General features: G+C 37.8%; 1 pseudogene; it reads left to right on the top strand.

Moving 5' to 3' along the window:
- LOC136099552 (CAP-Gly domain-containing linker protein 4-like) overlaps positions 1-20,949 on the top strand; it is a 32,107-nt pseudogene extending 11,158 nt beyond the window's left edge.
- The last annotated feature ends 1,015 nt before the right edge of the window (positions 20,950-21,964 follow it).

The following is a 21,964-nucleotide window of genomic DNA, read 5'->3' as shown; positions in this document are numbered from 1 at the left end:
AGTCTTTTTTGTGCATGTGCCAATTAAATTTAAAATAGCTAAGTTTGTGTTCATACTGGTGCAACTGTAAAACTGTTAAAAATTTACCTTTGATCGTTATAAAATTCAGAATCAATCTTTTCTAGTGTATAAGGTTGACATATATATACACAGATGTATTTATCTGCCTTCTATATATGTTGATGCTTTATTTGCCCTCAAAATATTAATTTAGTATAACTATATAAGGATGTTGATACAGTTGGGATATACTTTATCACACTGTGAGAAAGGCTAGTGCTATTTGTGATAGAGACTGTAACTGGAAAATACCAGGAGACTGTACAACCCTGAGGTAGAAAGTTTTATGTTCCTCACCAGTATTTCAAATTGGAACATGATGTCTAAGACTTGTTGGCTTTTGGGTTGTGTATTAAATCAGTTGGCATTTTTAATAAATGGTCATATACATAATTGACTCAAATTGGCATCTCTTGCATAGTTTAGGAGAGGAGCCAAAGACTAAATAGGCATTAAAACTTCAATCTTATAGAACAGTAATAACTTCATAGCAGATTGAAAGATACATTGGAAACAATTGATGGAAATAAGTAGTATGCTAAATATCTTCTAGACAAATACAGTGCTCTATTTTCCAAACTATCAGTGCAAGACCTTTCAGAATGCAATTCTTTGAAAACAAATTATAAAAATTGCTAGCTCTTACTTTGTTCTTGGCCATTAGTAACTAAATCAATGTAAAGCAGAGGTGTAGTAAGCTTTTGCTTGCCCCACTACCTGCTCACAAAGGAAAACAACTGGATGAAGATGCCTCTCATTTTAAAATTTGATACCTAGAAACAATAAAATAGAAATATTTTCTGAAACACTAATTTACATGCAAACCTAAATTTACTAACTTGTTAATGTTGGCACAGTAGATTGGGTATCTTGATAGCAACATTTTTGCAGTTAAGTCATCAGTATTATAAAATGAATGAAAGGAAATGCTCATCTTCCAGATTGATTCATGGTGTGAATAAACAGATGCAGTTAAAGTTGATATTCTATGTAGAATCACTTCCTATATGCATTTGGTACATAACTAATGGTATCTGTATACATGTTAGCATAAACTGTAATAAATTAATGTCCTCTCAAACAATCTGTAGAGTGAAATGTTCACATAACACTTACATACCTCACATGTGATGTTTAATTGCAGATGTGGATGCCACCTGTAGTGATTTTGATTTTGGAACAGCTTTGCATATTGCTGCATTTAACCTGTGTACAGGAGCTGTCAAGTGCTTGCTGGAACATGGAGCAAATCCTGCCTTTAGGGTAAGGAGTTAGGCTGTAGATTCACCAAAAAGTGAATAAGTGGATAGACTGAACAGTCTGTGTGGGGTTTTGGTTAGCTGAAAGTATGTTACATGGAGTGATAGTGCCTCAGAAAAATTATTTGTAACTTTGTATGCTTTCTCATACTCTTGTGTTGAAGTTTGGCTTTGTGTCATGGTCTAGTTCAGTAGTTCAAATAGCTGTCAAGGTGTTCTTCTGTTTGTTGCTTGGACTTTCATTTGTTAATACTCCTTTGTGTCTTGCAACGGTTGTCACGGCAGTGGTGGATCTTTCAGAAATACAGCAGTGCACTCTGTGACTTCCAGAAACGCAGTGTATCGCTTAGCAGTGGACTTAGTCTTAGCATAAGTAACTGGTAATGAAGAAACATTAACTGCTTCACTTACTAACCAAATAATTGGCGTGAGTCATAGTATAAAATGCTGCTGTGTGTGTAGCCACAGATCTTGGCTTTTAGTGTTGTGGGTTTTTGTTGTTGTTGTTTTTTGGTGTTTTGTTTTTTTTTAGCATAGGCATTATTTCAGTTCTCCGTTTTCTTCTTTTTTTTTTTTTTTAAATGAGAAATCATGGTTGTTTTAAAGCTATTCAAAAGCCATTATTTTATGTATCACTGATGGTATGAAATCTTCTGGAACATCATTGTTCATACAGTAGTTCTTCATGATAATTCAATCTAGATAATTTAAAAATGCTGTTTTTCTCCTTTGTTTCGTTACTATTGAGTGCATGTACATGTTTCAAATTCCATGGCAGCTGTATGTTTGAAAGGCTGTTGTCCCAGGGAGTGCTGGTTTGTAGTTGCACAAGCCTGAGCTGGTGAAGCTGCCCTTGAGAAAACCAGTCTGGTGCCATGGTGCCCACTTTTGCTGCCTTGCCTGTGCTCGGTCCCGTGCCCTGTGGTAACACAAAGATTTGTAGGACTGGTGTGACTGAAACAATCGCTCATGTGATGACTAAAAACTCAAAACAAGCTGCCAGCTCAACCTTAACCTGGCTATATCGTGGTTTTAAGGTACTGTGACTTGAATGGGGCTGAACTTTTACTTATGGAATGACTGTAGATTTTTAGAAAATGATAGGTATTTGATTCTTCAATCCCATGATAAAGCTCTGACCAGAGACAGTGTGTAGAGCTTGCTCATATGAGGACAGCAGTGTAAATGCTGAGTAAGGATGATAGTTTTCTAAGGATGAGACAGGGAGATTTATAGGGGCTCAGGGAAGGTTGAGCTTTCAGTCTGTTTTTTAAGGGAGCAAAGCAAACAGAGTCTTACTCTATGTCATTCCCTCATTGGGTTTCTGGTAATTTCTGAATCCAGGGGCTCAGCTGAGACAAATTTGGAAGACCAAGATAATTATGTTTCCACAGACTGTGAAAATTGGCAGATAGGTGAAGATCTGTTACTAATGCCTTCGCTGAAGAGATTGCGGGCAGAACTTGCCATCATAGCAGCCTGGCAGCCCAACACTGCACTTGCAGTCTGGCTGTGGCCTGGAGTTCGAGTTGTCTCCAGGTGAGCTGGTACTCCAGCAGCTCTGGCCAAGGGCCAGTCTCACCTGGGACACAGGGGAGTCACAGTCACTGCCTGCTGGGAATGGGAAGTGTTTGCAAAGGACTCTCTCCTTCATTCATCTCTGACACAATAGTCTATGTCTAAATCTGAACAGCTTTATTCAAGTATTTATATGAGATATCAACTTTGCATAGTCTGTGCATGCAATATGTATTAATTAAATTCTTACACTTGGAATAAGCCTCATCAAGGAATAAGCTATACACTGAGTAAAACTAAATTCTTTGGGAAGTATTGGCATTACAGTATTGGTATTACAGACTAGAATTCTTGTTTACTTTTCTAAATCTATGTTAAGTTACATGTATACATACAGGTGTGCTTTTCATGTGTTCTGAGTAGCAATAATGTTCTTTGAAGTAAAATTTCGGTAACTTAGCACTTTTGAAAATAAGTCACTGTAAATGCTAGTTTGTATATCTAAGGCTGTTTTGGTATCCTTCTGTGAAAATGTGGATGTTTTTATAACTGTTTATATTATCAAATATCTAATGAACTTCATAAGCTACTATAGTTTTGCTAACCAGGTCTATCTTGTCACAAAACAAAATCCTATGCTATGTTATGTTTCTACAGAATGACAAAGGGCAGATTCCAGCGGATGTGGTGCCTGATCCAGTAGCAATACTAACTGAACCAGTAATAGGCAAAGAACATGCAAAAGAAATCAAGCAGATATTGCTGGATGCAGTGCCTCTCTCATGTGACATTTCAAAAGCCATGATTCCAAACTACGATCACGTCACTGGCAAGGCCATGCTTTTATCGCTTGGCCTGAAACTGGGAGATCGTGTTGTTATTGCAGGACAGAAGGTATGATAACCAGCCTGATACTACCTTCACGATTTCTAGACAGTCAATTTATTTACCCCTTTGGAGACATACCTCAAATTTGAGGGTGTAAAATACTTTATGGAAGGTATGAACTCTGTATGGCAGTAAGCATCTAGTTACAGATAGTAATAAGCTGAACAGTTATTTGTTACAGTCACTACTATGAAAAGCTGTTTTGAAGGGCACAGACTGCATTTTGTATCTGTAAACATTTTTTTAACAGTTCTCCTGTAGTACATCAATGTGGCTCAGATTTTATTAACATTTTTGGTGTCACATCAAAATGATGGTAAAATTTACAGATTACTTTGTGTGTTACCCAGCTTTCAGTTCTGAGTATGCATTTGTGAATTACCCCTGATAGTTTCCAGAAGGCAGTAAAAGAAAACTTTGATTCTGCTTCTGCTGTAGTAACCCAATTTCACTGGTGCAATGCAGCTAAAATCTTTGAAGCAATGCTGTGCCAACAGCGTTGTTATAATACGTGATTCTGTGCAAGTGTAAGAATGTAGCTAATTCTGGTACAGCTCCAATGTGAATAGCTTTTAAGAAGCTACTTTGCTAGACACATTTTAAAAAATGTATTTGCAAAATGCAACATTGATATTGCAGTTAGTAGTCACACCTTTTATTTGTTCTGATGGCAAGGGCTCTGAAATGAATTAGGAATGCCAGAACTCTTTTGAAGATTTCAAATATTTTTCTGGTAAATACGGAAGGCATTTGTGAGCAAAATTTGTTTGAGTAGCTTTAATAAGTTTTCTAGCCTAACTTCAGATTTGTAATTGTCACAACTGAAGTGTTCTACAGTGAACCACACCGAGAGCACGAAGCAGCTTCCGTTCTGTATTGTCATTTGGTGTGTTCTTGAAACTGGGTAAGGAAAAGTAAAGGAATCAGTAACTATGCAGAATGCATTCTAACTGAAGTACATACAGGAAGGCGCTTATTCTTTAAAGGCAGTAGAAGTTCATGGAAGTTTCTTTTACAGAAAGTCATTGCACACTGAAAGCAAGAGGAGATAATGTAATTGCGAGTTAATGGAGGCTTTATAGCACAAAAGGGAAGAAATTAGTCCTCTTCTGTATTTTTTTTCTCCAAGTAAAGCCCATGGTACTGTTTGTACTGTAATGTGCTTACTGTGTATAGATAAAGCTTCCTGGGTTTGGTTGGTTGTTACTTTTTTTTTTTTTTTTTAATTGAATATACTATTACAGTGGTTTTAAGAAGTTGTTGGAGGCTGTTTTTCTGTTGGCAAAGGCCAGCAGGGCTTTCCAGTTTTTTTAAGGGAACCAAAACTATGATTGTGCTTTTTGGTCTTCCTTTTCCACCTCTGCTTTCCTCTCTTCCTGTCTTTGTATGTGAGGAGTGGTTCTGCATTACTCCCACATTGTTTCCCACTCCCTTTCTCCATTTGTCCAAATGAATATGTGGATCTCAGCCCTGTCTTCCCCTCCCCTTTTATACTCGCAAATGCAGGGTAGAGCAAAAGTGTGAACAGGATGATGAAAATGGTGCCCGATTCTTGATGTCCTCTTGGATCAGTTCTCATTTCCGGAATACAGGAGCGGGGATGAGGGCGCTGGGATGGCAGTATTTTTACGAGCAATATTTACGGATTCCTGTGCTCATTCCTGCTTCTGCAGTCTCCTAACGTATCAGCTGTAATGAAGCTTGAAAGCCATGCACAGCAGATGCCAGAGGGAAAATGGATTCCTCTCTCGATTCCTACTGTGCCTGTCATTCTAGTTGTCTTACAGGGTAGGAAGCTGTGTAAGCACGTGTTTGTGTATGTCATTTGAGGTCCCTTCAGCTTCACAGGCTCCTGCTGTTGCTAGATTATATCTTATCAAACCGACATTCAATGAAAATGCAAGTGCAGGGAAACTAACAGCTGGGAGAAAACTTCCTCCTGTTCCTGGCCCGTTTCTCCTGTGCGAGATATCCTTTGCTCCTTGCTTGCACAAGTCCTAGGGCTTGTGCAAAATTGGAGCGTCAGCTTTGCCAACTCCATCTCCTGTTTCAGATGCCTGCTGCTCTTGTTCCTCTGCCCAGTACGTGCCCTTTGGCTGGTGCCTGGAGAGTAGAGGAATCTGTTGGGCCGCTTGGCCAGGCTTCCTCTGGCTGAATTTGATCTGTGCTTGTACTTGGGCCTGAAAACATCTAGGTCTAGATTAGTGTGATGTACTTGCCTATAACAATCAAGTTTAAAAGAGACCTTCAGAGTAAAAGAAGAATAGGGTCCGGATCACGTTTATTTCTTTACAGAACATTAAGAAAGAGTAACTGGAAGTTTTTGTAGTAAAGAAAATAAAGGGTTTCTGTCTTTGTAATATCTGAGGGTGGATTGGACAGTGCAGTCATGGTAAAAGTGAACTAATAGTATTAAGGTCACATGAGGTAAATGAAAACTGAGCAACTGAAAGATCAAAGGTTTTTATTACTAAAACTAATTTAAAAATCAAATATAAAAATGAATTTAAATCTGTGCTAAATGCACCTCTGTTAGTTATTCCTCCTCCGTTTGGATGAAGTGTGTGAGCTTATAATGCATATTTGTGGAGACTGAGGCCCACTGGCAGGACTGGTCTGTCTTGATATTCTTGATATACTTATCTGTTCAGAGTCTATATAGTATATATTGCAACAGCAAAAAATGTTAGAACATTTCCTGCCTTTTTAAATTTTTTTCCATCATACAGATGGAATAAAAGATTTTTGAATGTTTTCCAAAGAAAAAAATTAAGTATGCTCTGAAGTTTACCCTTTAACCTTTGCAATATATATAAGAATACATATGTGTTTATATTTATACACACAAATATATATTTATGGAGTTTTTAATCTAGTATTTCCATGGAATGTCCAGTTCAGCAAGACACCCAGTTGTGATTCTGGAACTATTGTCGTGGAAGGCACTGGAAGTAAAACTTCTAGTTAGACATATACTGCTGTATCTTACTGACTTGGAGCTGTATTGTACAGTAGTGGTGTCTCATTGTTGCCTGTTATGAGATCTGTCAATAACCTCTGCATTTGTTTGATACAAAAATATATGCAGAAAAACTAATGCGTTTTGGAACATGCAGTGGCTGGCATCCAAAGATAGGAATGTCAATAATCAAGGGAGATTGTTATGTTTGCGTTTCTCTGTTCTGGTTGAAAGCTTGGTGGTGACTTGCTTTCTTCTTTGTAGTCTAGACTATGTCCTCGTGGACAATAAGTTTTTAGCAAAGTCATTCTATGTTGATGCTTTTGCTTTAGGTTGGTACATTAAGATTTTGTGGCACAACAGAATTTGCCAGTGGCCAGTGGGCTGGCGTGGAGCTGGATGAACCAGAAGGAAAGAACAATGGAAGCGTTGGAAAAGTCCAATACTTCAAGTGTGCACCGAAACGTGGTATGACCTTCAATATTTTTCTTTAAATTATTTTGAAACCTGAATTTAAAAAAAGTATTGGAAGATATGAGAGAATAAATACAGATAATGGATTGTGTTTCTTTTCTTCTTTGTAGTGCTTGCTTTGTTTGTTTTATTGATTCTTTTAGCTGCGTGTAGTTTTTTAGCTGCAACTATTTGCAAAACGACTCAAACAACCAACTAGTCAAAATTTCCTGTTACTTCTTTGAAAGTGTAAGGTAATAGTCTTTCTTGTTTTCCCATCTGTATTGTTGACGCTATTTGTTTGTGTTGTAACAGTAATGGCCCATGTTTCTTTACCTGTTTTGTCTTCCTTTTAATTTAAGAGGCTCACACTTGTAGCTGTTTTCTAACTTCCAGTTTGAGGTATTTCAATTGGTATTTCACAGATATACAAAGTCTTGCATTTTGTAACAGTGGAGACTGAATGTTACTATTAGGACAAAAAGGAGATTCTAATCGATAGTTTTACTGCCTTCCTGAATTACTCTGTTCAAGTTTCTTGATAAGTCTCTTGGTTTCACTGTTCCTTTGAGGTAGTTCTTCCTACCCTGCAAGTGCTTCAGCAGCATAACAAGCTGAACAAAACCCAAACTTAATGGTGTAAGAGATAGTAGCTGGAAAGTTTTGTTACATTATTTTTACTCCTGATTTTTTTTTTGGCACATCCGATTTTCTCTCCAGGTATCTTTGCACCTCTTTCTAAAATAAGCAAAGCTTCCGATCGCAAAAAAAGCTCTTTACGAAGTTCTTCCACGCGGTCTTCACCTTTGGTCAAATCCAAGAAAATAGACGTGACGCACATAACTTCCAAAGTGAACTCTGGTGGGTATTTACTTGTGTGTTGAGACAGGATAGAAGGATACTAATGTTCAAGAATTACCACCAATCTTATAAATTTTGATATTCAAATACTTGTTTGTTTTTAGTTCATCACTTGGGATGAGAAGTTGATATTCATTAGCTATGTGTTCTCATTCACTAGCCTTTAAACCGGCACTGGAAGGAGATGGTGTGTAGTCGCTTAGTGATTATAGTGGTCTGATGTACTATAAGAAGTTCTAGTCTTTATAGACTAGACTTTATAGTCTGTTAAAAAAAAGTTCAACGTTTATTCTCAAGCCTTTAAAGTTAATTTTTGATTGACTGTGATATTAGTTAAATGTCTAAACTTAATGTGATTTCATTTATTAAGATCATCCTGGGTCATTTGAAACTTCTCACTGAAATCAGTGAAAATCTAGAAACTAATCTATGACAATTTTATGTATAGAAATTGAAGAAATGTAGTTTATTTTCTGGCAAAATGGTCAGGGAACTATTTAACGGATTGCATTTTATCTGCTAATTAATTTATCTGAGTAAGACCAGAGGGGAATTAGAAGAGAAAGATGTCCTTGTAATAAGGCTTTGGTCTACTCATTGGAGTTCTAGGCTCAGTCTCTGGTTTAGTCTTTTAGTAGTTATTCAAATTATTCAATCCTTCTGAATTCTCTTCTTGTGAAGGAAGAATGCTGCATCTTTTCTCACCTGTTTAGGTTCCCAGGTGTTTGGAGTTCAGGCTCTTTCCTGCTCTGTACAGTGCCCACCATGCATAGCCTGGCCCCATGTCTGGCTGGTTACATGATGATGCCATTAAGCATATTACATTAGCATTTCTTTTCCCTTCCAAACCCTGTTTAGGTGACATGCTAAGGGATGGAAGATATGCACACATTCTCATGGAATTTACTCAAGCACCCTAAAACACTCTGCTCTTTACCAGTGATATGCAGGGCACAGAGAGAATGTGCCAGGCTGGTAGAAAAGATGGGTTTTGGCAGCATTTTGGATGACTTGTGTAACTCTTCCCTACATAGATTGAGGGGGAAGCAAGCCCTAATTATGTGTATTTACATTTAGCACAAGATTTAAGCTATTTATGAATGGATATCCTGCATAAAAAGCTTCTCAGAAAAATGAGGAGCGGATCTGAGCTGACTTTTCTATTTAGTATTTTTCAATGGTTGATTCAGTTTATTGTGAACTGATTGTAACTCACTAATCTAAAATGGAAAGCAGCACTGTTTCCTTTGTCACAGACAGCGTGTTCCGGGCAGTTTCTGTCACAAAGGTGCGTTTGTGTCTTTGTAAATTTTAAACATTTGATGCTTGCTTTAGGTAAAAAATCAGTGAGTTATGCATCATCTGCCCAGCAGAGTTACACCCACTAACAGTCATCTGGAAGCTGCTGTTTATAAGATGTTCTTGTGTTGAAATTTCCATTAGCATTTAATGTGCCTGGCTGATCCACAGGCTGGAGTGGGAGGATAAGGCTGCAGAGGCAGAACTTTGTTTTGCAGCGTTTACATCCATCTCCATATTACATTTATTTCTCTTAAACTTCATCCCTGCGATACACTGGTTTGCAATGATCCAAGAAAAAATAATACGCTTTTTTCAGCTTATAATCATATCTACAAAGTAAAATATAATACTGTATATGATTTTCAAATTCGATTTGTTTCTACTGGATTTGAACAATCCATCAAATTGATGATAATAGGTCTTTTTCATGTTTTTAGAAAAAGGATTATTGTGATCAAATTGAGAAATATGTTATCTGTCACAAACACTAGTTTTTAGCTCTGATGCCTTAATGGCTAAACTATACAATTTTTGAAAATATAATAGATTTGTGAACTACTTCACTCCCTGTAGCTGAATTAAGCTGAGAGAAATAGTTACATAAAAAAGATACGATTTTTCTTTCATGATGGGAGAGGATTCATCATAGATAAGCTTGTTCTTCATTGAGTTAGGGTAGGAAACTGTCAGAAATGCAAAATGACTGTTCACAAATTATAACTTTGTGGCAATACTAGTTCACATGCATATCACAACATTTCTGCTCTAAGAGATGCTATTGCCATACTTCAGTATTTGTAGACAGCCTGAAGATTTGATCTCTAAACTTTTATGCATAATCTTTAATGCAGAAATTGCGAAATTAATCCTAGTGAATAGTATACCTTAAGTACTATGAAAGTGTATGTTGCATATATAATAAATATAAATGTTTCAAAAATTTAAGTAAAGCTCCTTCAATATAAACATTAATAATTTTCAGATAATTTGTTTATTGTTGGTCAAGATAGTTTGCACTGGTTTAATGTGTTAAGGGGTTTAAACATTTGTGCTTATCCATCAGAACAATTTTGCAGTCTTGTCTTACCCATTTATCAAGAGTCTAAGAAATTGTACGGTTCTATCTGTTTTATCCATGCATCCGCTCATCTGCAGATCTGTCAAATGTTTGTTGTGTATGACTTACCTGTAAAATTATTTTTCATTGTTAGGATGTATATATTTAATTGTATATATTATTTTTTATAGGATTAAATATGCCAAAAAAAGACAGTGCTTCTGAAACCAACTTTATGACTCCTAAAAGGGGCAAAGCTGTACCTGCAAAAGACGGTAATGAAATTTTTAAAACTTTTTTAACATCTTGAGAAAAATTTTGAGTAGACCAGAGGAAGTATTATTACTGCCATACCTCTGAAAAAGTCCTTTATCTATAGGAAAGAGTTTCCCTGCCTGTCTGTATTCAAGTCCCAAGCACGCTGTACACATTTATTTTCCCAGGAGCAAGAGTAATTTGTGTGGGTGTTTGGCTGGCGTTCTGTGTTGGTTTGATAACAGCTTTGATCCATATGTGTGGCCAAGAATGTTGACAAGCCCTTAGAGCTGAAAGGTGTCTCTTAGTGAATGATTTTCCAGAGGATCTGCAGAGTTACCTTCTAGGGTTTCTGAGGGGAGGAGACCTTTTGCCCTGTGTCGTTACTGCCTAGATTTTAATGAAGAGTCGTGCACATCTTCTGTTGGAATTTTTTTTCTCTCCTGTATCTGTATGTTCACACTTGTATTATAAAGTGTTGTCATCTAACAGTACTTAACAGTCTTGGCATTGTATCATGGAAGCCTCATAATAACGAACTTCAAATATGAAAAATGAAACTCTAGCATTTTCAAAAGTTCCTTTTACATACAAATCATTCTCTGCAATTATCTAGTTTCAGAATGGGATAGTGACTTCTATTGCATCAGTATGTTGTTTGCCAAATTAAAACATAGAGGGACGTCGCTTTCAGGGCTGTCTTTAACGAATTGTAACAATCCGGTTTCCTTTGAGGTTTTCTCTTTAGAATCATACTATGAATGTTGGTAAAAGCAATATTTCTTTGAATAACTTGAAGTGTGAATTTCAGTATACCTTCTTTGAAGAAAAGCATCTTTTTATATCCTCTGTCAGTGAGCAGTTGTAAGGAAGAGACTTGGGCAAGAGGCTAGTGTAAGGTATTTAAGTACTGTCCAATCAGGTACTTTTTCAGAGGTGAGCTAGAAAACTTGTGTAGACAGAGGTTTCCAACATTTTGTTCATGGAGGGCACTTAATGGCTTGGTCTTCAGGTTCTGGTCATGCGATGAAAATAATTGGCAGGATAGTGTCTGTGTTTGATGGATATATGATATCTGCAATTAATAGGACTCCAAAGGCTTCACAGGCTGTAAGTGATGTGAAGCCTCATTTTGTGATTTAGTGGTTTAGCTGATACTGCTATAAAGCAGGTGCAGAACCTTTAGAAAAATCCAACTTAGAAAGTAGTTCAGCTTGGGGTTTTCCTGGAGTTTGTGCTGACTCTGTTGTGTGGTGTTTGTTTGTTTGTTTTTAAACAAACTCCCCAGAAACCCTTGACAAATTGGAAAAACTCTTGGGGGGATGGTGGGGAGGGAAAAAGATGGAGAGGAGTAAGGCCAACTACAAAGTTCTGGAGCAAGGCTGAAACAGTCAACTCTATAAATACACCCTGGAAATGATATGCCCAGTAATAATTCTGCATAAAAGGACCTGGAGATACTGAGGATTACAGGGTAAACGAGAGTCATCTATGCTGTCCCGTTGCAAAAGGGGAAGCACACTGCGATGGGCTGTCAGCCATGAGGTAATGCAAAGTGACCTGGATGCTTCACTTGGCACAGGTAAGGCCTCAGCTAGGACACAGATCTAGCTTTAAATACCACATTTCAAAGAGATGCGAGTCATCTGGAGAGAATTCAGAGAAGCCACCACAGTAACTGGAGATATAAAACATGACTTAGGAGTAGAGACTGTTGGAATTGTGATTGTGTGATTAACAACATGTGTAACAAGAGTAAGAAATCTTGAGCTAAAACTGTGGTAATTTAGGCCTTTATATTAGGGGGGAAAAAAAATCCCTTGAACAGTGTAGATAATGATGTGGTGAAATATATTGCTGACAAGTCCTGAGATCGCCCTGATGGGAGATTTTTAAGAACAGGTCAAACACTCGCTTCTCAGGAGTGAGCTAACAAACAGGTGTTTTGCCTGATGAAGAGAAGTAGATTGTAAGACCTGCTGAAGTCCCTTTTGTTCTTCCTTCTCCTGCCCCATGATTTCCTACAAAATGAAGCATCTCAATGGCTGGTTTAGTTTCAGCAGCTTTTGTTACACTCATGTAAAAGTGCTTGGTGATGGTCTGACCTCCAGTGAATCCATTACTGGACTGACTTTTAAATATGGACTTGCAGTATGTGTTCACAAACGCAGGTGAATATTTATATAATACCTTTGACTTGAAGGTTGCCTGTTTAGTCACCAATCATTTAGTAATTTGCATTTTCTTCATTGTAGGACAACTGCAGCCAATATCTCAGTCTTTAGATTGATATCTCCAAGTACCTAAGCTTTTGCTTTGACCCACTGAATTTACTGTTCTGCAGTTCTTTACTGTTTTGCCAAACTGAAGGATTAAAAAATTGAACATGTTAACTCTTTTGCTTTGTGAAACCTAAAGTATTAAGCCTCTCAGAATGCTGAAAACCTCTATAAGCCATAGAATCATAGACTACCAGGTTGGAAGGGACCACAAGGGTCATCTGGTCCCAGCTTTCTTGGCAAAAATACTGTCTAGAAAAGATGGCTCAGCACCCTGTCCAGCGGCAACTTAGAAGTGTCTGGTGTTGGGGAATCCACTGCTTGCCTGGGGAAATTATTGCAAAGGCTGATTGTTCTCATAGTGAAAAATTTCCCTCTTGTGTCCCATCAAGATCTCCCCAGGAGTAACTTTTATCCAATACTATCTAAATTTTTCACATTGAGAAACTGAGGCCTAGGCATGCCTTCCTGAGGGTAGGAAAGGGAGGAACTGGGGAGAGCCTTGAAAAGGAAGGAGGAAAGCTGAACATAAATCTTATCAGACAGTTTAGACATCAGGGTTTGCAAATGCAGATAAAAGTGATTTATTTCCCATTCTTACTTTAGAGTACAGTTTTTAATATTAATACAGTATGTAATGGAATATAGTAGGCTTTAATCCAGACAATAATTCACTCACATAATATCACCTTCCTTCTACTTCTCATCAAATCTTTAATAGGCTGGATGCTGAAAGTGTGGTGGTGTGATCTCTTATTAGTAAGGCTCCCATATTTTAATAAATTTGCTTGGGACTATTTAGAACTTTTGCAGAGTGAAAAAGAATGGGCTTTTGGAGACCTCTTCCAGCACTCAGCTATCACCGTATTCCTGAGGCTGGGTGAGGTGCACCTGTCTCATTCCTGACAGGTGTTTGTGTAAGTGCTGCTTAACAACTTCTAGTTTTGGCTCTTTAGTCTGTATTCTGCCCACCACAGAGAACAGATAACGTCCTTCATACAGAAGCTTTCCCTTCTGCTTCATCTGTCCTTTTCCAAAAATGATCTCTGAAGGACTATTTCCACTTCTGTCTTTTAGGTTTTCCTGGGTACAGCAGCTCTTCCTCTTCTACTACCTCCTTGGAAGGCAAACAGAATTACTCCAAGAAGTGAAATGCAACTAGCAGCAATAAAAAAGCAGTGACTAGAGTCTCTTCTGCCTCATCTAAAATTAGTGCTGGTATGGTCTGTTTTACTGAGGTGTATTTTGACAGGTGGGAGTTTACTGCTGTAGTGAATACTTATGTAGAACTACTTCTGCTGTTTCAGAATCTGAGATAGTTCAGGAAAGACACCTGGGAGGTAGTTTAACCATAAACTTGAGTTGGGCAACTCAAAAAAAGGTTTTAGCACACATTCAAGAGGAAAAAATGTTTTTATAGCTGGTCACTGTGCCTTTCAACTGCAGAGAAAAGGCTGTAGTCCACAGTTCATGAGGAAGCAAAGCAATTCCTTGTCTAAGCAAAATTTGCGGTATGTTGCCATGGGTTAAAGGTACACTACATTAAAGATAGATACTGTTTACTAATCCTTTGGCTCACTATGTAAGTATTTTTAAAATTTTAAAGATATAATGTCACTAATTGCAGATCTTGTTCTTCTGTTGAACAGGGTTGTATAGTTCTCTTGCTACAAGAAAAAATCGTTTTGATGAAGGAGAAATTCAGGTTGGAGACAGAGTGCTGGTGGTTGGACAGAGAACAGGCATTGTTAGATTTTGTGGGATGACAAAATTTGCACCAGGTATTTGCAATAGTCTTCGCGTATGTTGTAGAATCAATATGGAATAACCTATATGTGAGCACGTGAACATTAAGAGAACTCCATCTTTTTCCTCACTCCCTCCAAAACAAATATCTAAATTTACTGTGTTGTTTCAAAGTTCTTCCTTCCTTTTTCCTAAATTTAATTGATTTTTTTTTTTTAACTTAATGTAACTGCCAGGAAAAATAATGGTTTTAAATATGACTTTTTACTTGTCCACTAACTTATCTTAATCAGGAGAAATATTTTGATGTTGAAATTGTAGGTATTGTTACAAAGCTTTCTGAAAATCCTCAGTTTAGGCTCCGAAGTGGTATATAGTTTATTGAAAACACATGCCTTTACTCCGTACTTATTGTAGTAAGTCTTTTTGAGACAGCTCCTCTCTTGCAATACTGGTGCTCATACCATGTCTTATACATGTCTCATCCTTATCATTTTAGCATCTTTAAGAGGGTAATTGTGAACGTTTAAATCTTAACTAAGAAGTGTTTAGGTCAGACAGATGAGCAGTTACGAGCATCTCAAAAAGCCCCAAACTGCCATTCTCTCATCCTTCTCCCTTTCAGTTCCTCCCTCCCTTACCCTTGCTAAAAACCACACTGCAGTGAAAGCAGGTGTTTTCAGATGGAATTGCATTATTCTGAATTATGGAAACTGATTTATGAATACTAATTTTTTGCAACTGAAGTCCATGTTCTTTAAGTCCTTATCTAAAATCTTGCAAGAGTAATGCAAAACCAGTTGGTATTGGTGTAAGTGCCTAGTTTAAATGAGGGTCATTTGATTGATACGTGAGCGGCAATACTCTGTCTTGACACTTTGTGGCATCAATATTTAAAACAAAAGAAGAAAAAGTTAGAATGACAGAATGTGAGATTGTGGTACAAACTACATACTTTTTTCATTCTTGCCCCTTTCCCCAGTTTCTTTGTAGGCAAGTCTTTGCTTAAGATATTGCAGTTAACTGATTCTACACTTCCATGTGATCATTCTTACCTTCGTGTTGTTACTTAAAAAGTAAACAATGAGAAAAGGATTGCTTTTCCAAATTTACTGTAATAAGCGTAAAATCAGAAAGCTGTTGGACAATGTGAGTCTCCTCCCTCTCCCTCCAAGTTAAGAAATTATTATTTTTTTTTTCTAGAAAAACATGGTATTGTAAGAAGTGAGGATGGAAAGATCACAAGTCTTCACCATTTGCAAAACCAGAAATTTATAGCAAATGTAACAGATGCATTTTTAAGTATTTCAATTTTAATGTGGATCAAAGCTCTGGAAGTTACCTAAATTTAATTTCTTTTTACTGCAATGCAGGTCTTTATTTCATTTGGAAAACAGGAAGGGAACAACACCTGACATTCTGAGCCCTTCTAATTGATAAGCTGTCAGCCCTGCGTTTCTTGGGCTGCTAATTACAATTACCATTTTATCCAGTGCCTTAGTACCAAGTGACTTGAATTAAATTTTGAGTCTTTTGGGGATGGATAGCATAAGGACTGCTAATGGAGTATGAAATTTAGCACCTTTACATAATTAGCTCACATTTATCACAGGTTATGAATGATCAAGCTTATTACCATCTTGATGCCTGCTCAGTGTTCTGTACGAGATGAATTGCTGGCCAGGTCTGGTTCTTACACCCTTCTCCCAAAATCATACAACCAGCCTTGCAATTTGTGTTAATTAAAACTTGCTAGATGGAGAGAAGGAATGAATTAATATCAAAACTTTAATTTTACTGTTGATGATCTCAGATGAGGCATAAACCGTGTGGTCAGAGGATTGGAGAGGAAAACCTGAACCACTGCTGCTCTTTGTTCTCGTCTCCTTTTTTGTCAAATGGCCACTGTTACATTCAGCAACATTCTGTTTGCCTTTAGTACGTATATCAAGGGGTTTACCTTTTCTGCATTAAATCAAATGTCAATAATTTTCTTGAAAGCAAACAAAAATGCAGAGATAATTCTCTTTAGGTTATGATATGCGTTTTTGCATAGTTACATAGATGATAATAATAATAAATATATATATTACAACTCTTAATTTCTAACTAGAAACCATTTTCCTTGATGTGGATAAATGCCAACAGCACCAGCTATCTAGATGAAGAAAAGCCCGTGGTGTTTTGTTCGAAATACTGTGGTTTTACTGTTTTGAAATGTAGGATTCTGGTGCGGAATTGAGTTGGACAAGCCTCACGGGAAGAACGATGGTTCTGTTGGAGGCGTTCAGTACTTCAGTTGTCTTCCCAGATATGGTATATTTGCACCACCATCTCGTGTGCAGAGGTAAGCACTGACGCTGTTGTAATGTTTGTGTCGCCAAACGCTTTCTTAATACGTTTCCAGTGAGAAACATTTTGTAGCAGAAATGGAAGAAACAAATGTTTTCTTCTGTTGATGAAAGTTTATAGCATCCATTAAAAAACTAGTAGGTTTTAGATCAGCTTTTTTAAAGCAGATTAGAAATGCAGCTCCCTATTTCTCTTGCAACCTGTTCAGGTATTTTCAATCCAGGGCCTCCATTTCTGATACATTCTGTGTTCATTAAATCTTAGTTCCATAACCCAATCCTGATGCATTAAGCTGAATTTGGTTATAAAAGGAGGTTGCCTTGGACATGAATGGAAATGCTGTTCTCATTCCAGATAACTGCACTAAGCATCCACCACTTCGTAGTCTCTTTGTGAGGTTTCAGGAAGAACATTTGAGGAATACCATGCTTTTTCCTCCTGCATTTGTATCTCATCATTCTGCCAGACATGTTCTTGCTTTTCTATCCCTGAATATCCTCCACCAAACTTAAAGACCTTGCCTCAAAATTATACATGCTTTCTTGCTGAATAAAAGGCAAGTAACTCGAAGAAATGAGTTTGCTCCAGGCACCTCTTACATAGCAGCCTGATTACAACTGAAAGTTTAGTGTCTCCTGGAGTTGGATGGAGAAGAGAAGGAATGAGAACTTTGACAAAAAGGACTCCAGCAGTTCAGAGTTGAGTTGCAATGAATTCTTCATTATGTTCTTGCTTTTCAGACTAACAGGTTCTTTGGATTCACTCACAGAGACCTCATCGAGTAAACTAAATCACACTTTTCCAGGTAGGAGCGTAAGATGCAGTGACTTGGGTTGGGCAGGTGACCGTCCTACAACCAGAACCCACAGCACAAAGCCCCCTTCTCCAAAAGCACAACGGGTTTTCAAGGAACTCAAATGCCAGCCAATAGTCTGGCTGCTCCCTTCCTAAGAATGTAGCCAGTGAAAGGAACTGTGGAGTACTGCCGTTGTTATTAACCCTGAACTGGCAGAAATAATTGTCAGAGTTAAGACTGTTGCCACTCTTCCCTTATCACCGTATTGCATTCTAATCAGAGTTAACCATAAATTGAAACTCTCCTTAATCTAAACTGAGATTGATGAAGTGTGGGGAGGGATCTATATGCAGTTACTGAAACTCCTGTGAGAAACTTGAAGTATTTTTATTTTTCCTTACCTCAGCTTTTTGTGAAAAGACTGCTGCAAATTACCCTTGTCCCATTTGTTTAATTTCATTTCTGTGCTCTCTGAACATTTGAAAATGTAACGGGCACTTAATTTCATGAGAAGTTTCATCACTTAAGTTCCAAATTGGAGGAGAGAATGTGTATCAAATGTAGAAGAAGGAATATAAAAAAACCCACAAAGAATATGAGTTCATAAAGATATTATAAAAATGTACTACACTGCTTTTTAACCTTTCCACTTAGGTTTTAGACGCAGTCTAAGCACCACTTCTGCGTCTTCACAAAAGGAGATAAACAGAAGAAACTCCTTTGTTAGGTGAGTGTTTTGAATTAAAAATGTTTGGGTGAGCTGGCTGTTAGCTTTACCGTGTCTTCTTCAAAATAAAACCTTTGTGTATAATATTTAGATCTTTACATGTTCCTTTTTTTTTTTCTTCCAAAATGGACCAGTAGTAGACTCTGTTTCTGTGTACAGGAGTACAGTCCTTGGATTCAGGTTGGCATTGAAACTGTTTTCCAGTTCACTGCATATGCTCCAAATTCTTGTGTTCTCACACAGCTGGGTGAAGTTCAGGAGCTCTTTGTAAAGGCCTCCACTTTGTCATGGTGATTGTGACTGATCCTTGCACACTAAAAGTAGTTTTGGCTAAACTCTTTGAAGCCCCAAATACAATGTTTTGTACTGCTGAATTTACCAATACTATCACCTGCAGTAAATACTGTACAGCCTGGCAGCAGGTGAGAGGACATCGATTTTCCAAGCATTTCAGACTGCTGTGTGCTCTAGCCTGGCGATGTTATTACATGTTTTGCTAGTAACATGAGATCAAACCAATTATTTTAGAATGGAATTTGAGTTTTTTTGCCCTTGCACTTCACAAAATTATAGATTTGCCTGGATACTTTATAGAAAGAAATATCTTTTTTGTTTTTTTTTCTTCTCCTCCTTTTTTTTCCTAACTAGATCTAAGAGCTCCGTGTTGCGGCGCAGCTGGAGTAACACCACTACAGCTACCATGGAGGGACCGGTGAAGCTGCACGAAGGCTCTCAGGTTCTTCTGACCAGCTCCAATGAAATGGGGACAATCAGGTACATTGGTCCTACAGACTTTGCACCAGGGATATGGCTGGGGCTCGAACTCAGAAGTGCCAAGGGAAAGAATGACGGTTCTGTGGGGGACAAGCGCTATTTCACCTGTAAGCTGAACCATGGGGTCTTGGTTCGACCCAGCCGAGTAACGTATCGTGGGATTAATGGGGCAAAACTTGTAGATGATATTTGCTGAGCCAAAATGTCCTCATACAATAGGAAATAAGTATTTAAAGCACAGAAGACCCCATCTAGAATGCAAACTTATTTTTAAATTATTAATTCTATATAAGTATATCTAAGATAAATTTTAACATAAATAAAAATATATATATAGAGACAAAGTTCAGTCGCATTAAGAAGTAAAACCACTCTTCAGCTTCTGACTGGGAAGATTATTGCAAAAGCATCTTGGGATTGAGATGCTGAATTATTCGAATAATGTTCCAGTTAGAGAATGTGAGTATCACCAACATTCTCTGAAGCTGCTTTGTGATTCATGTGGTATTTTCCTCCGTGTAGTAACGAACTGATACTGCTTTGCACATTGCCCGCTTTTGACAGAGGAGGCGGTTAATGAGTGACATTAGTGTGGTCACCAGGCACTTTGTCAGTTCCAATGTCAGCTGCTAGCAATAAGAAAGCAAAAAAAAAAAGATCAATTTTTTCAAGCAGTTGTGAAGTATTTTTACATGTTATCATTCAGATCCCTCCTCTTCTCGCCCCTCCTGTTCTCCTCTCCGGAACACAAAAGGGCTGATAAATAGAAGTATTTGTGGCTATCCTAGTGTACAGCAGCAATTAAATACAAAGCCCTTAAAAAAGCACAAATAATGCTGCATGTCAGTCTTTATAGTAAAAAGCACTTTTTGCTGGATGCATTTGTAGAAAGAGCTACATATAAGAAGCACTCTTTAAAATAATGCACTTTGCGCTCTCCTGGAGAGCTTTCCCTCATTTTTAAAGACTTTTTGTTTGGTGTGCTGCAGGCTATGAGTATCACAGTTTTTAAATGCAAATAAACCCAGAGTGGAACTATACATAATAGCCTCATCATTAATATTAAGACTGTATAAATACAGCATGGTAATTCCTGCCAGTGGTATGGATTATATGCAGGGTTTTCAAGTAAGCTATTACCATGATTTGATTTGTTTGCAATACATTTCTTTTTTGTTTCCTTTGGAACAGTTTGCAGTCTAAATTTATTTTAAGAGTCTTATGAGAAATTAAAGATGGTTTTAGGTACAGCATTGTTAACGCACCTTGATGTGACATTATTTGCGTATCAGCTTTTTAAAACAGCTAACATTTTGTCCATGTTTTAAACATATATTGTATTTTAATTGCTCAGCATATGTAAACATTATCAGGATGGTTTAGTGTTCCAGAACAGTAATTTTATTCTTAAATGATCTGCTCGCTCTTACCTACTTGAAGAAGTGACACTTTAAATTACATCATAATAACCTATTTTTAGACAATATTCTGCTGCTGTTACCTTCTTTTAAATAGTGCTGTAGCTATTTTTCCTGAGCTGTATTTAAAATAATGCGTATTGTATTCTAACTTATGTGAATTTTTAACTGAATAAAAAAAGCTGTAAATTTTGAATGTAAAAAAAAAAAAATCAGTGCTTTGTATTTGAAGCTGTAGATGTTCAGTCATCTACTGAACTTTGTCCAATATCTGTTTCTTGCTGGTGTTAGTAAAATAAAACCCTGGTGAATAGTTTGGCAAAAATAATTTCCATTAGGTTGTTACAGGATGTACATCCTCTCACTTCTGTTCTTAGGTACAAATTAGGCAAATGAGATAAAGGGTGGAACAACAACTGTGGTATATAAACCAGTAGTTTTTATATCTTCTTGCTGTTTGGTACCAAACCGCCAGCTGTCAAACAAAGCATTTGTGCATGTTTTGCTGGTTTGTCCCGGCACCATGCTCCCAGGTGGGCAGTTCAGTTTCTGTGATGAAACACCTGTTATCAGAGCTGCTGTTTTTCCTGCCTGACACGATGGAATGGCTGTACCTGCTTTTCCTGACGGGCGGTGGGAGTTCCACAGAAGGCACGTGAGGGTTAGGCAGCAAGCTCAGGCAGTTGGTTGTAGTCACACCATTTCTATGTTGTGTATCTTGCACAGAGGAAGAACCACATGGAAATAAGTTATATCCAAGAGCGCTCTGATTCACTGGTAACTCTTTTTTCCTCCAAGGGTGTCAGGCTGCACCTTCTGCAGGTCTGTAGCTGTACCCAGGTCAGCTGGAAGTGGGAGTCTCTGGGGCCCGGGTAGCAAAGCCTGCAGGACTTCATTCAGTCCTGTCTGAGGGGCAGCCAAGAGGGCACAGGTGCCACCTGAGTTCTGGGGCAGCGTGCTCTCCCTTCAGCTTCAGCTTGCTGCACCCTTCTCCTGAAAGCTCTGCCTGTAGGTTAGCACTGTAGGTTACAGGAGCAAGTCAGGACTGTTATCAGTACAGAGCTGAGAATCTTCTGTACCAAAGCAAGAAGCTCTGTAAATTTATGTGGCCTGAAACAGAAATAAATCATGCCCTCCGTTCCAGAAGGGATTACTGATGGCTGTCTTCAAGTTGGTGATGTGAAGGGATTTGTGCTTCCTTAAATCCAAGGTAAGTTGCCATAATCCTTTTCTCCAGTTCTTGCAGAAGGACACTTTGTG

Source organism: Patagioenas fasciata, chromosome 3 (assembly GCF_037038585.1).
Source record: "Patagioenas fasciata isolate bPatFas1 chromosome 3, bPatFas1.hap1, whole genome shotgun sequence".
Taxonomy (NCBI): Eukaryota; Metazoa; Chordata; class Aves; order Columbiformes; family Columbidae; genus Patagioenas; species Patagioenas fasciata.
Note: the sequence above shows the minus strand (reverse complement) of the source record. Positions and strands in the feature narration are given on the sequence as shown.